This window comes from Hippopotamus amphibius, chromosome 8 (genome assembly GCF_030028045.1).
Source record: "Hippopotamus amphibius kiboko isolate mHipAmp2 chromosome 8, mHipAmp2.hap2, whole genome shotgun sequence".
NCBI classification, from domain to species: Eukaryota; Metazoa; Chordata; class Mammalia; order Artiodactyla; family Hippopotamidae; genus Hippopotamus; species Hippopotamus amphibius.
This window is the reverse complement of record NC_080193.1, coordinates 82,649,206-82,663,613: the sequence shown is the minus strand read 5'-3', so window position 1 is coordinate 82,663,613 and position 14,408 is coordinate 82,649,206.

Genomic DNA, 14,408 nt, shown 5'->3' with positions numbered 1-14,408 from the left:
ATTTGAAGTAACCATTTCAGGTGTTGGATATAGAAAAATTATGCCCTTGAAGAAATAAGTAATAGGTGACAAGAGTATGATGATAAGTCATGGAGAGTGACACAGAGGAAGTCACTAGCTCTGGTAGGCAATCAGAAAACCAGTTTGGAAAGGTCACCCTTAAGGAAGATCTTGAAGACTGAGTAGGAGTTTGACGGGATGAATGTTTGTTTGAAGGAAAAGGAGAATGGCATAGACTAATGAAAAAGTGCCTTGGCACAAACTTCTGCTTCCAGTAATGGTGGGATGTGTAGTTGAAAGTGAGGATAATTGAAAAATCAAAGTAAAATATGTGTTTGTGAGTGTGTGTGTTGTTTTATGATAAATAGACGAAAAGTCAGAAAGGATATAGATTTGAACAATGTAGTTAACAAAAGACCTACACATCTGTATAGATCATTGCATCCAACTATAAAACATGTATTCTTTTTTTAATAAAAAATATTTTTGAGCATCAGAGATGCATGAATTTTATTGACTATTGCAAAGAACCAACTTTTGGTCTTATTGATTTTCTCCATTGATTTCTTGTTTTTAATTTCATGAGTCCTTTCCCACTAATTCTTATTATTTCTTTTCTTCTGTTTACTTTGTGTTTAATTTATTCTTCTTCTTCTAGTTTCCTAAGATGGAAGCTTAGATTATTGATTTTAGATCTTCCTTCTTTTCTAATATAAGCAGCCAATGCTACAAATTTTCTCTTAAGCACTGCTTTTGCTGCATCCCATGAATTTTGCTAAGTTGTATTTTATTCAATGCATTGAAAAAAATACATATGGAACATATATAAAAGTTAACAGATACTTGGACAAAAAGGAATACACAAATTATATCAAAGGATTGGAATCCTACAACATTTATTCTCTATAATAATATGAAAATAATATGAATCAGTGACAAAGATATAACTTTAAAAATTCCATATGTTTTGGAATTACAAAATATACTTCTAAATACTCTAAAAATTGTAATAGAAGTTAGAAAATAGCTTGAACTGATCAACAGCACATATACTAAATATAAAATCCTGTGAGTTGGGGTTAGATCAGCACTTTGAGGAAAATATATATTCTTAGATACTTATATTAATTAAAAAATCTAAAAATTAACAAGCTAAACACCCTTTACAAGAAATTGTTTAAAACAATGGCAAAATGAACCCAAAGAACGTAGAAGATAGGCAATGCTAAAAGTGACAGCACAAATTAATGAAATAGAATACAAACATATGATAAAGAGGTTTAATAAAGCCAAAAATAGTTCTTTAAAGATAAAAGAAAGAAAATTGATAAGCCTCTGTAGATATTGATTAAGTAAATAGAAGTGACACGTGCTAACATTAGGGTTATAATAAAAGCCTCTAGTAGATTATTATAGGCTACAGTAAATAGAAAATCACTAATGACCAGAAGAAATTAAAAAGTTCATATGAAGACTTGTGGCAAAAACTAGAAAATCTGGATGAAATGGAAAGATTTCTGGAAAAATATAGCTTATTGAAACTTAGTAAACAATAGGAAATCGTAATAGTCCTATGATCGTTAGGGTACGTTCATTGAATCAGTCTTTGGCAGAACATTTCAGGTCAAGTTTACTTCACTGTGAAGTTCTAACATTCAAAGAAGAAATCATTACAAAATTGTACATAAGATCTTCCAAAGATGGTTTAGCCAGGATAAGAGTAAGAGAAGGAGGAGAAGGTCGGTCATGGTACAAAGGTGGTGTATACACTGTAGGGTTGAGAAGGAGGTGGAAGTGACCAGGCAGAGCTGAGGCTTGGGAGTGGGCCATTGAACTACCTCACATGATTCCTCCAGGAAGTCCATGTCGTTTTTACAGTCTCAGAGTGATCACTCCCTTTCTGGGGAAGACTTCTGTTTCTAGCCCAGGTATCAGCTTTTCAGTGTGGAGCAATTCCAGTTTCATGCCTCAATAGCACGAGTGGGGCTGTTCTTCAAGGCCAGCTCTGAAAGGTTAAAAAAATGTATACATGCCTGGGGACAGGCAGGGGAGAATAGTTTTTCAGCAGCTGGAACAGGATAGAAGTTATTATCTCAATAGCTTATGCTGCATGTCCCTTACTAAGACATGCTGTCCAATAGGCCTATTCACTATGTTCAATACACTTTATGTTTTTTTATTACTGCAACTTTGTTTCAAAGTGACTTCCTTGGCTTGGAATTTCCTCAGTGCTTATCTCAATTCTAACCATCATTCAAATTACAGTTCAAACCATCTTTTCCTGTGATGTCTTCCCTGAGCAGACCAACTGACCCTGCTTATTTAGAGTGAGGGAGGGTAGTGGGAGGTATGGGTGTGTGTTGGAGGGGGTTGGGGAGGATGGAGAGGGAGGATGAGCAGTACCCTTAGGGCTGATTTTCTGAACCATTCCCACATTGAGTAATTTTAGTCTCTTTGTGGTAGGAATATCATTTTTCTTTGTATCTTCCATAACATCTTTACATATCATTTTCATCCAATGTACATTTATTGAGTAGTTATTAATATATATTTTCATGATCAGAATTTGATAACAGTAATCTGTAAATAATATACTGTGGGAGCTTGGTTTATGTATCTTAAAGAAAATAACTTTTTCTTAATATCGGTATACATGAATAAAAGCCATATCATTCTTGTTTATTATCATATAATAAGGCTGCAAATTATTTGAGCAAAAAATCTCCTATCTGGTACTTACATTGTTAATTTCATATTCACTGTGCTACATATTGGTGCTGTAGTCTCTGTTTCATGCAATATTTTGTTGATTGTATTGAATACCTACTCCCAATATTTCTGACTTTATCCTCCTTATAATGTTTAAATTGACATATTCTCAAGTGGGGGTTATGCCATATGACACAGATTTCCCATCCATTTGTGCAATAATTAAAATCAGAGATAAGCATATAACTTGGGGAGCTCAATAAGCCACAACAATATCATACCCTTATTGTATCCATTCATTCCACAGATACTTATTATGAGCCAGGCAATGTGGGGCATTGAAGATACAAGGTAAATGAGATGTATATGCATCCTTCTCTCCTGGGACCCATGCTAGTAAAGAAAGAAAAGCGTCACATAAAGAGTTACACAATTGATTATTAGTTGTAATTGTGGCAGATGTTGTCAAGGAAAATTATTAAGTGTTGGGAGAGTGTGTCATGGTGGGACCTGCCTCAGTCTCCTACCGAGTTTGGGGAGGCCTTTATCTTTTATTCTTCTCCTTGAGAGAGTATGGCATCACCTTTGGAGTAAATAAATAAAGCTGCCATTCAACTAAAAAAAAATAGAGATATGGAAGAACACACTTGACTTTCAGAATTCTATCATTTAAAAATGATAGCTCTACCTGGTGTACCCCCCCCCAAAAAAAAAATGATAGCTCTATCACAACCTTTGAAAATTAAATGAACAGTTTAGGGCATGATTTAGATATTTACCAAAGTGCTTTAAAAGTAAAGATTAACAGCAGTCTAAAATCAATAGTTCATCAATATTGATAGCCTCTGTCGGCTATGAAACAACAAGGATGACTATACAGAAAGATGGTTTGGGGGAAATCATCTGTTCTGACCCATTACTACTTGAAATCCAATTGAAGCAGATATTACTGTCCCATGAAGAACTGTTTTCAAGTACTTAGAACAATATATCCCAAATATATTTTATTACTTCTCCTTTACGATGGATTAAGTTCAATCATATTCTGATTTTACAACAGAAAAAAAATGACAAGAGTCCAACATTTGTTTCTAAAGAATTATTTGCATCTCTGCCTAGTCAGGGGTTTCGTGATGTCTTTTGGTAAGGTACCAGTCATTTGATGGCATCCTGAAGAGTCATGTGCTGTAAGTCTCCAGGTGTAGTAAAAGTATGCCTTCAGAAAAAACTTATTTGGAAACTTTTTTTTTTTTTAAATGTCTATTAGTTTCCTGTGGCTTTTGTACCACAGACTTGATGTGGTTTCTAGTTCTAGCTAAAAGCAACACGTATATATCTTCTTTCAGTTTTGGAGGTCAGACGTCCAAAGTCAGTTTCACTTGCCTTGTCCACTTTGTAGAGCTGTGTTTCTTTCTTTTCCTTTATGTCATCTTCTTCCATCTTCAAGGCCAGCAAATTAGCATCATTAAAGCTCTCTCTGCTTCATTCACATCACTTTCTTCCCTTCCCTGTCTTTCTGAGGTCTCCTTCTGTCTCTCATAAGAATACCTGTGATAGCACTTGAGTCCCATCCTAATAACCTAGGATCTTCACCTCGGACATCTTTAATTTAATCACATCTGCAAAGACACTTTCTGCCACGTAAGGTAACATCCCCAGGTCCCAGGGATTAGAATAGCGTTATCTTTCTGTGGGGGGTGGGGGAGGGGGGAAGACATTTTTCAGCCTACTACAATGTGTCTCTTTACTCCCATGCACTATGCTTATAGCTTTGTTAGCGACACAAATGCTTAGATTTTACTTTTTTTATTTGATAATATATTTCACATTAGTTTTTCAAAATTTTCTTTTGTTTTACTGAACTCCCTAAAAAGAGTTCAAATAGGGAGGAACTCCCTAATAACTCCCTTCTTATCCTTACTTGGAGGAGGATTAACAGTATGTTCAGTCTTTTGCCAGTTGAAAAATAGTGATAGTCACCATTCATGTTGTCATTTATAGAATGAAATTGACAGCTGTGGTTTTCATAAGCTCCTACCATAAAGCTGTGTCAAGACCAAGTTCTACATTTTCTCTTCGCACTGGGAAAGATTTGATCCTTTTGTCAATTAGTGAATCTTGTTTACCCATTTGCTTCAGGGTATTGAAATAGCTGTATCAAGAATAAAGAAAAAATTGTTCAAATATCCTTGCCAAACCAATGTTATACTACTTTCCAGCACTAAAAACTTATGGATATATTTTTAAAAACAACTTTGAGTCCATCATTTTAGAAGTATCCTTGATGTTTCCAATCAAAACTGTGAACTAGAATGAAATTATTATTCTGCAGCAGGCAATTAGGCAACTTGCACAGAGCAGACAGTGCTTTGGAACTTTCAAGAAAAACTGAGTACATTTTCAATTCCTACGCCCCTCTCAAATGTATATCTGTTAAGATATATTCAGTTTACGACACAGAAAATCCAACTCAAATGTGTAAAAATAATAAAGATGATTTTATGGTATCACATATATGGAATCTAAAATATGACACAAATGAACTTATTTACGAAACAGAAACAGACCCACAGACATAGAGAACAGACTTGTGGTTGCCAAGGGAGAGAGGGGTGGGGAGGGATTGATTGGGAGTTTAGGTTTAGTAGATTCAAACTATTACATATAGAATGGATAAACAACAAAGTCCTACTGTAGAGCACAGGTCGCTATATTCAATATCCTGTGATAAACCATGAAAAAAGAATATATATACATGTATTACTGAATCATTGTGCTGTACTGTAGAAATTAACACAACATTGTAAATCAACTATACTTCAATAAAATATATTTTTTAAAAAAAGAAAAGAAGAGGATTTTATGTTTGTTTCAGTAACTAGATGAAGGTCCAGATATAGAGCAGCTTCCAGGCTTGATTAACTTAGTGACTCAAAAGTATTTCTAGGATCCAGTTTCTGTTTGCTCATCTGCTTTGCCTTCCACATATTATCTTCCTTTTATAGCCAAATTCAAGCTACCAAGACGACACTGAACACAACATCGAGAGTAGGTATATACAATTGTCTCTCGCAAGCTGCTCCAAAGCCGGATCTGGCACACCATCTGCTGAATCCATAGGCAAGAACTCAAACATCTTTGGGTCTGTTCATCCTAATTTATGCAGGTCATTAACCATTAAGTGATTTTTATCTATATTTTTATTTTAACTTTAAGAAGCAGTGGAAATTATAGGTTGTGATGAATGGAATTAAGGGAAATTTCTTTCTCTTTCAAGGAGTGTCAGGGTTAAGTTTGTTTATTTTTTAACTATAATATTGACAGAAAAATTTACATCCGAGTTCCACTAATATAATATCACTTCCAGCTAACAGGGAGTTCGTCCTAATTCACATTGGATTGCCCAAATGCATGTCAGTGTCCAAACAGTTTATTTATACCAATTCATTGCTCCTGTCTGTATATATTTTAGGGCTTTAAAACATTCCTGCCTTGTCTAGGTATCTCCATTTTCCTATCCATTACTCAATTTCACTATTTCTTTTTTCCTTTTGGGAATGTAAGGGAAAGATAAACTATTTCATCATTCGAGAGGTAGTTGATATATGTTTTGTGTTTAAGGCTAGGTATGTTAGTTATTTATTGCTATGGAAAAAAATTTCCCTCAAATTTGCTGCGTTAAAAGAGCACACATTTATTATCTCACAGTTTCTATGAGTCAGGGATCCAGACTTAGTTCTGGGTGCCTCCGAGTCAGAATCTTTTATGCTACTGCTATCAAAATGTAATGACGACTGGGGTCTCACAGTTATATTGCAGAAGGATTTACTTCCAAGCTCACATGGTTATTGGCAAGGTTCCATTTCTTGCAGGATGTTGGACAGAGTTCCTTGACGGTAGTTGGTTTCTTGCTACGTGGGCCTTCCCAATAAGACATCTTGCTTCATCAAAGCCCCAAAGGGAGAGAGTCAGCAAGCAAGAGAGAAGTCACTGTCTTATGTTGTGTAATCATGGAAGAAGCATCCCATCCTCTTTGCCATATTCTTTCGGTTAAAACCAAGTCAGTAGGCCAGTCCACCCTCAAGGGGTGGGGATCATACAAAGGCATGGCTATGATAGCTTGTTTCTTATTAATTCTTATTAATCAACATGTTTATTGCATTCATATACTGCAAAGAAGTTTACAAAGCATGCCAAATAACTATAAGAGATATAGGGACTGTGATTAGCTTTTAGAGGAGATTTCCCATTAGACCGAAAACTAGGACAAAGTCATATTCGCAAAATTTTGTATTTTATTACTCCCTCCTTGCAAAAGTATATTTTTAATCTTTAATGGTAGAAAAAAAGTAGGAAAAGGCAGTAGTGAAGGTTTCATTGCAACTATGCCCCGGAGAGCTTGGTCATTGGTTTCGCCCGTCAGCCTGGCAGCTGAAGAACAGATGGAAATCTAAGCCACAGGACGTGCTGTGTGGCAAGCCTTTCTGAACCCTGCCCAACGCAGGGCATCCTCACATCCTCAATCTCTCCCTCTGTCTCTCTCACAGCTGAATGAGGAAGGCAGGTTTTTATACCCATTGGCACAATTTCTGAAATTATCCAAAACCAAGACATTGGAAACTTCTGCTCTTGGATTTCAAGCTTCCTGGCACCAGTCAATTTGTCCCAAAGAATTCTTGTAGAAAAATACAGTCAGGCAGTATTAATGCTTTGCCAAATATCCTTAAAGTGTGTACAGAAACAATTTCAGAGAAACAAACAAGCGAAAGTATACGCTTGTAATGGCAAAATCAACTGTTTGGTGAGAAAGAGAACTTTGATTTTATTCCTTACCTATATTTACAGGCACTGAAAAGGGGAGTTATGATTGTAGAATTTAATCAAGGACAAAGAGACCTGGCAGGGTCCCAGATCTTCCTCCACCCATCCACTGCCACCCCTGTGACAAAAACTCAGCTCCTTACTACATGTGTGACTTTGAAAAACGACTTCGTGTCTTACAACTTCAAGCCCCTCCCCACCTTGTTTACAAAATGAAAATGAAAAATTTCACCATGGTTATGTGGCTTAAGTGATTCTAAACCCTCGAAAGCGTATAATAAAGTGCTGTATCTCTAAATTCTCTTCCCCATCCCTGCTGGATATGTTGACATTCATGCAGGGACGCACTCCTTATGGAATTCCTCAATGTCCAGTTAGGTGAGCTTTGTTTCTCCATGCACTTCACTCTCCCTGGTGAAGGGTGATGTTATATCGACACGTAGGAGACAAAGGTGTGAGCCAGGGCCTGGAGGAGGCGTCATAGTAAGGACCCAGCTGGTTGGCTAATGTGGAAAGACTTGAACCAGCAAAGCTGTCAATGAAATATTTATATAATAAAGGAAAGGTTTTAGAGAAAGAAGAATGGTTTACTCTAGACTTGGAAGAAGGGGAGGAGAGATGTAGAAACTCCCATTTGTCTTTTCTCCTTCCTCCATAGTCTACCTTCCCCTAGAAAACAAAATCAGGTTAGGGAGGGATGATAGGTCAAGGTGTGGGAGTGTGGTTGGGGGTGGTCCATATTGTGAACTTTTGGACTGGGGGTGGCTTTGGAAGCTTTAGATATTGTGAACTGTTGGCACCTTCCAGGTTTCTGATTTCTACATTTGTGCCTCTTCATTTTGTGAGGTGGGAGGTTGATTTTGCCTGTATGACAACAATGCCTCTGGAAAGCTAAAGCTACAAGGCTTGGGTCCGAGAAAAACATTAGAAGCTGGGTATTTGGGGCGGCCTCTAGGCTCAGCAAACAGAGCTCGGGGCCTTTGGTGGACCACTCACCCCTGCAGGCTAGCAGAGGAGGAAGGGCTGTGCAGGGACTCTTGCTGCAGAAAAAAAGGAGCTTCTGTTTGTTTGAGTGGAGCTTCCCTTGTAAGGAACTAAGGGATCCCCATGGCCATTCCTGGATGATCTTCTAAATTTGCATGTTAGAATTCATTTACTAAGCTTCGTTTCTCCTTTCTTCATTCATTAGTGATTCAATGGTTTTTTAGCTTTTTGAGCATAGTGTGTTTCTAAAAAGTATCAAGTCTCAGAAGTAGAGAACAAGAAAAACTGCAATTCTGAAAGTAAAGGAAAGCCTGCTGAGATTTTCCAACCTTAAGTAAATAATGCCGTCTAATTTGTGGGAAGCTCTTTTTTCCCTAATGGAGGTCTCTAGTGCCATATTTCCATATAAGGGGCAATTAAACTCTGAGAATTATTAAGGAAGGGATTGCTTTGAGTACTTAGAACTCATCCTAATGAGTGATTTGTAGTCCAGTTATGTAATGCCTTTCAAACTTTAATGTAGCTCTTTCCAAATATGAAATTCTATTGGCAAAAGTATGAACGATTATTTTATTTCACACAGGTAAAGTAACAGTGCTCTGTCAACAGACTGAGAAGTGAAGAACACTAGGTTAAGAGGCAGATTCTTCTCAGGGCTCTGATTCTGTTTGGCTCTGCTCAAGTTTCCTTGTCTATATTATGAGATTAGACTAGCTGTCTCCAAATCAGACAGCTCCAGGGCAGAAATGGAGGGTGAATGAGTGAAGTTAGGTTTGATGGCGACTGTGCAATGGCTGATTGACTACCCCTTCCGTGGTAGATTGGGTTACTGGCTCTAATTATTTAACCTTACCCTTTGCTCCCATCCATGACGTGCTTTGGAAGCTCCCCCCACTAAAGAGGCAGTGCATAGTTCCCCATTCCTTTGACTTGAGTTCAGCCATGGGACTTGCTTTGGCCCCTTGAAAGAGACAGATGTGAAGGCATGCTAGCTATGAACCTAGATATTAAGAGAGCTCATGTGTTCCCCTTGACCTTTTCCATTTCTGTCATTGCCTTGAGAAGAAGTTGCCACACTGGTGTGCTGATGCTAGGAGGAGAATGAGTGACAAGTGGAGAAAAGCCAAGCCACCCCAGACCAACCCAGCCTAGATTAGTTGAACCCAGCTGACCCCCAGACATGTAAGCAAAACAAATGCTTATTGTTGTTTGTTGCCGAGATTTTGAGGTTATTTATTATGCAGCATTATTAGAGCCATAGAAGTAATTTGTTCTATTTCCTCTGGATAAATTTCCTGCTGTCTTGGCAACATGAAGGTGTTAGGATAGGGCTGGTGATCCAAACTCAGATTGCTTTCAGGGCCAGAAGGAACAGTAAATGAGGGAAGGAGGATGGTGTTTGATGCCACATCACTTACCCTTCTACAAAGGTAGCTGCCACTCAGCTCCAGCCAAAAGTGATAGTGCAGGAATGTGAGCCTTATGTTTCCTCATCTACCTAATTTTCAAGAGAAGCTAGAAATCTAGATTTTTTAGGGGGAATCTCCAAAATTTAAGTTTCAGAACTAGTTAAAAATTTGTAGAACTCCATATTAGCAGGACATGTATATACACATATACATACATAGACACATTTGGTAGTGTAAATATGTCAATGCTACTATATATATATATATACATATATATATATATCCATCCCAGTGTCAACCTTAGCAATCTCTCGATTGCTAAGCAATCTCTCTCTGTAGGTCCCTACCAGCTCTAATGTTCAGTAATCACTGGTACCCAACACATTGCTTGTCTACTGTCAGCTTATCCTAGGTATATTTGTTTTACACTAAACTCAGAAAGTTTTGATTTAAAAATCCCTAAAATTGCTTCTTTTGTCCACAGTGGAATGTCTTACAAATATGGTCACAGTGTAAAAGCTAAACTCAACAAATGAAAAACCAGACAAAAGCCAAAATCTCCAACTACCTAAAATCATCAGCTACTTCAAAAGCATAAAATAACAGTCACTTAATAATATGTAGAAACTGACTTTATTTTACTAAAGGTTTTTTTTTTTTGTAAATTTCTTTTTTTATTATTACTTTTTGTTTTTTTTTTATTTTAACTTTTTTCCAGATCTTTATTGTAGTATAATTGCTTTACACTGTTGTGCCAGTTTCCGCTATAAAGCAAAGTGAATCAGCTGTATTTATACATATATCCCCATATCCCCTCCCTTTTGAACCTCCCACCCACCCTCCCTATCCCACCCTTCTAGGTCATCACCAGTCATCGAGTTTATCTCCCGGTGCTATGCAGCAGCTTCCTACTAGCTCTCTACTTTGGTAGTGTAAACATGTCACTGCTACTCTCTCACTTCATTCCAGCTTCCCGTCCCCCCACCACCCCATGTGTCCTCAAGTCCTGTTCTCTACATCTGTGTCTTTATTTTTGCACTTTAAAATCTATTCTTGTTTTTCGGGATGCAAATTTTTAAGATGATCTATTGTTATTACATTAAGAAAGCTAAGGCCTACTTCTGAAATGTAATGTGTGTCTATCAGAGGAGAAAAGAATTGTTAATTCCTTATAATGATTTTTCTTAATAAATTAGCCATCTACTAGAAAAATGGACTGGCATCTCTGTTAAAGGAAAGGAAACCAGGAAGCCTTCATTTAAATCTTCATTAGCTCCTGATTAGACAGAGAAGAGGGCTTCCATCTCCGGATTTCCTCAACCATGGATTATAAACCAGGAATAATTAAATGGGAGGAATATAACCTCCTTATAGGGTTCTTGATTGGATTAATGATTAGACATGACTTGTAAAATATGAACTATGAGAGTGTATGTCAATTTAATTTAAATAAAATTTACTTCGTCTCATTCAACAGCATATTGGGTACAGGGCACAGCACTGCACAGAGTATAGAGGAAGCAATTTTTGCTCTGAAATAAAGTACGATTAAATGAAGACTAAATGGAGAAGGTGGCACCTGGGGAGATTTCACTTTATATTTGGAACGAAAGGTTAAGGTCCATTAGTTATTATTGCTTTATACCTCATTATACTTGGAGAAGCTTCGCTCTATGTTATGTTCTCTGCATTCCTTTTCATCAATTGTTTTTAGGATTCCTTAACCAAAAAAAGTGGGAGGAGAGATTATTTAATAGTTACTAAGTGCCAATAACGTGCTAGATTAATTTATTTAATCTGTACTACCACCCTGTGCAGTAAAGCTTTTATTCCCATTTCACAGAATGAGGAAAATGAGGCTCCAGAGATCCAGTAAATCCACTGAGACATCAGTTCTTCACAGAAGCCTTCCTTGAGCTCCACAGTGTGAATAAGTTGCCCTGGAAGCACCCTATACCTGTGGCATGCTTCATTCTGGCAATTATAACATTTTGCAGTGGTAGTTGCTTACTTTCTGCCTCTCCTACTGGACCATGAACTCTTGGAGGCTAGTGTTTGGCATAGAATGTTATCCAGTAAATGTGTGAAAGATTTACGTCAAGGTCAAACAACCTGTAAGTGGAAGAAACTAGAGCTTAGAATCAAGATTTTCCTAAATATAAATATGCTGCACTTTCTACGCACTGCCACTTCAAAAGTTTAAGAATTGGGAAACCTTTTATAAAATTTTTCTTCCGTAGACAGATGAGATTGCATCAAACTAAAAAGTTTCTGCACAGTAAAGCAAACAATCAACAGAGTGATGAGATGGAATCAGAGAAGAATATTTGCAGACCATATATCTGATAAGGGGCTAATATCCAAAAGGTATAAGGAACTCAAACAACTGAATAGCAAGAAAACAAATAATCAGATTTTAAAACGTGTGAGGGAACTGAATAGACATTTATCTAAAGAAGACAAACACATAGATATAACATATACAACAGAAATATGAAAAAATTCTCAACCTCACTAATCATCAGGGAATGCAAGTTAAAATCACAATGAGATATACCTCACACCTGAAAGAATGGCTTAGTAGACAAAATGGCTCAAAATGACTCAAAAAGACAAAAGTTAAGTGTTGGCGAGGATGTGGAAAAAGGGAACCCTTGTACACTTGTTGGGAGTATTCATTTGTACAGCTATAATGGAAAACAATATGGAAGTTCCTCAAAAAATTAAAAGTAGAACTACCATAGGATCCAGGAGTCCCGCTTCTGGGTATATATCCAAAGGAAATGAAATCAGTAACTTTGAGGAGATATCTGAACTCCTAAGTGTTTTAAACTCGCATGTGCTCCATATAAATGTTCTCCATTTCCATCCTCATTAGGGGCTTTAAATCGATACCCAGCACAGGACTGCTTAAGGCAGTATTTCCCAGTCTCACGTGGTGATAATAATAACTTGCGGGCCTGTCAAAAAGTGTAGATTCTTTGGTCTCACGCAGACTTAGTAAACCATATTCCAAATGGTGAAGCAAAGGGGAATCTGCTTTAAAGGGGTCCAGGTGGCTGTTATCGTTACACTTGTTTAGCAATGTTGAGGCAACTTGGAAATTGTATTAGGGGGTGTATGGTGAGGTGGGCTTTAAAGAAAAACAACTATTTTATCCACTTCCATGTCTGGAGATCCAGAAGGCAATTCAACTTGGAGAAGATTAATTTGAAATAAGAATCTTTTGGGTGACCTCTCTTGTTATGGAAGGAAAAGGGAAGCTGACATCCACTGCTTTAGGGCCAAGCAAAGACTGCCCCTCCTTGTACAATATGGAGCTCATGGGAGGAGTCAGATGAAATTGCAGAAGGATCCAGGAGCCAAGAGTGAAGGGGTGGACTCCCAAAGTCTCAAAAAAGAGACTTTAAAAGTGAGATAAACTTATTGAGATGAATCCACGGACTCTCCCTTCACAGGGCCTAGTAGGCAGAGAAAGGCAATGAGGTCTCTACAATTACATTATCATATGGGTAAACAGAGCCATGGGCTGGCCTATGCACTGAACTGAATGGGAAAGAATGTCAAGTCCCTGTATTCATGGGCACTGAAACTCCATTTGTTCTAGGCCTCCCAAAGGGGTAGGCATGCTCACTAGTAAAATGGCTTCTCAATAGGATCCAAAGAACTTTGATCAGTTTGGCACAGAGTTTTCAAGACCTATGCAGGCTCATTGCTCCCCGGATGTGCAGGCAGTTTACAGCTGAGGAGAAAGGTGTGTAGTATCTCCTGGGGCCCATCTGGGCCCCAGACCCTCCCATGACCCATTGTGCCTTGGAGATTATATCTCACTTCTCACAAGGGAAGAGCCGAAGAGGAGGATAGGGTTTCCAATGGGAAAGCCCATCAGCTTTTAAAATGCCTTTGTCTAGACTGAGGACTAAACCGTCCTCAAAGAAACCCCTCACAGCAGTGGTGGACAACTGGAAGTCCTTCTTGATGCCCTTCCTGGAAGTCAGGATGCCTTGTGAGACTTCCAGCTCCCAGCCGAGTGCTTCTGAGAATTCGACTCCAAGAGAACAGGGAACGTTGATTACGTGGTTACTGATACATCTCCTGAATTAAGACCTTTGCTGGGCTCATAGCAGGCTCTCAAAAAAGATTTATGAAATGAATAAATGAATGAATGATTCAATGAAGATCCTGAACTGATACATCTATGATATTTCTTTAAGTTGCTCAACCTACCAGTGAAGGCAGTCACACCAAGACAAAGGTCATTAGAATACTCTGATTACGTGTGTAATATTAACATTGTTAATTTATTAATCAAATATTTCATTATTATATTATCATAATCATCCTTGTTAATAATTGAATTATATTAATGATTATTAGCATCGTCATCATAATTATTATTCTAATAACTATTATTTTTACATTAATTAATAGCAACAACAATGTCTAGGATGCTTTGGGAGTGCACAGAAAGGAACTATTGATTCT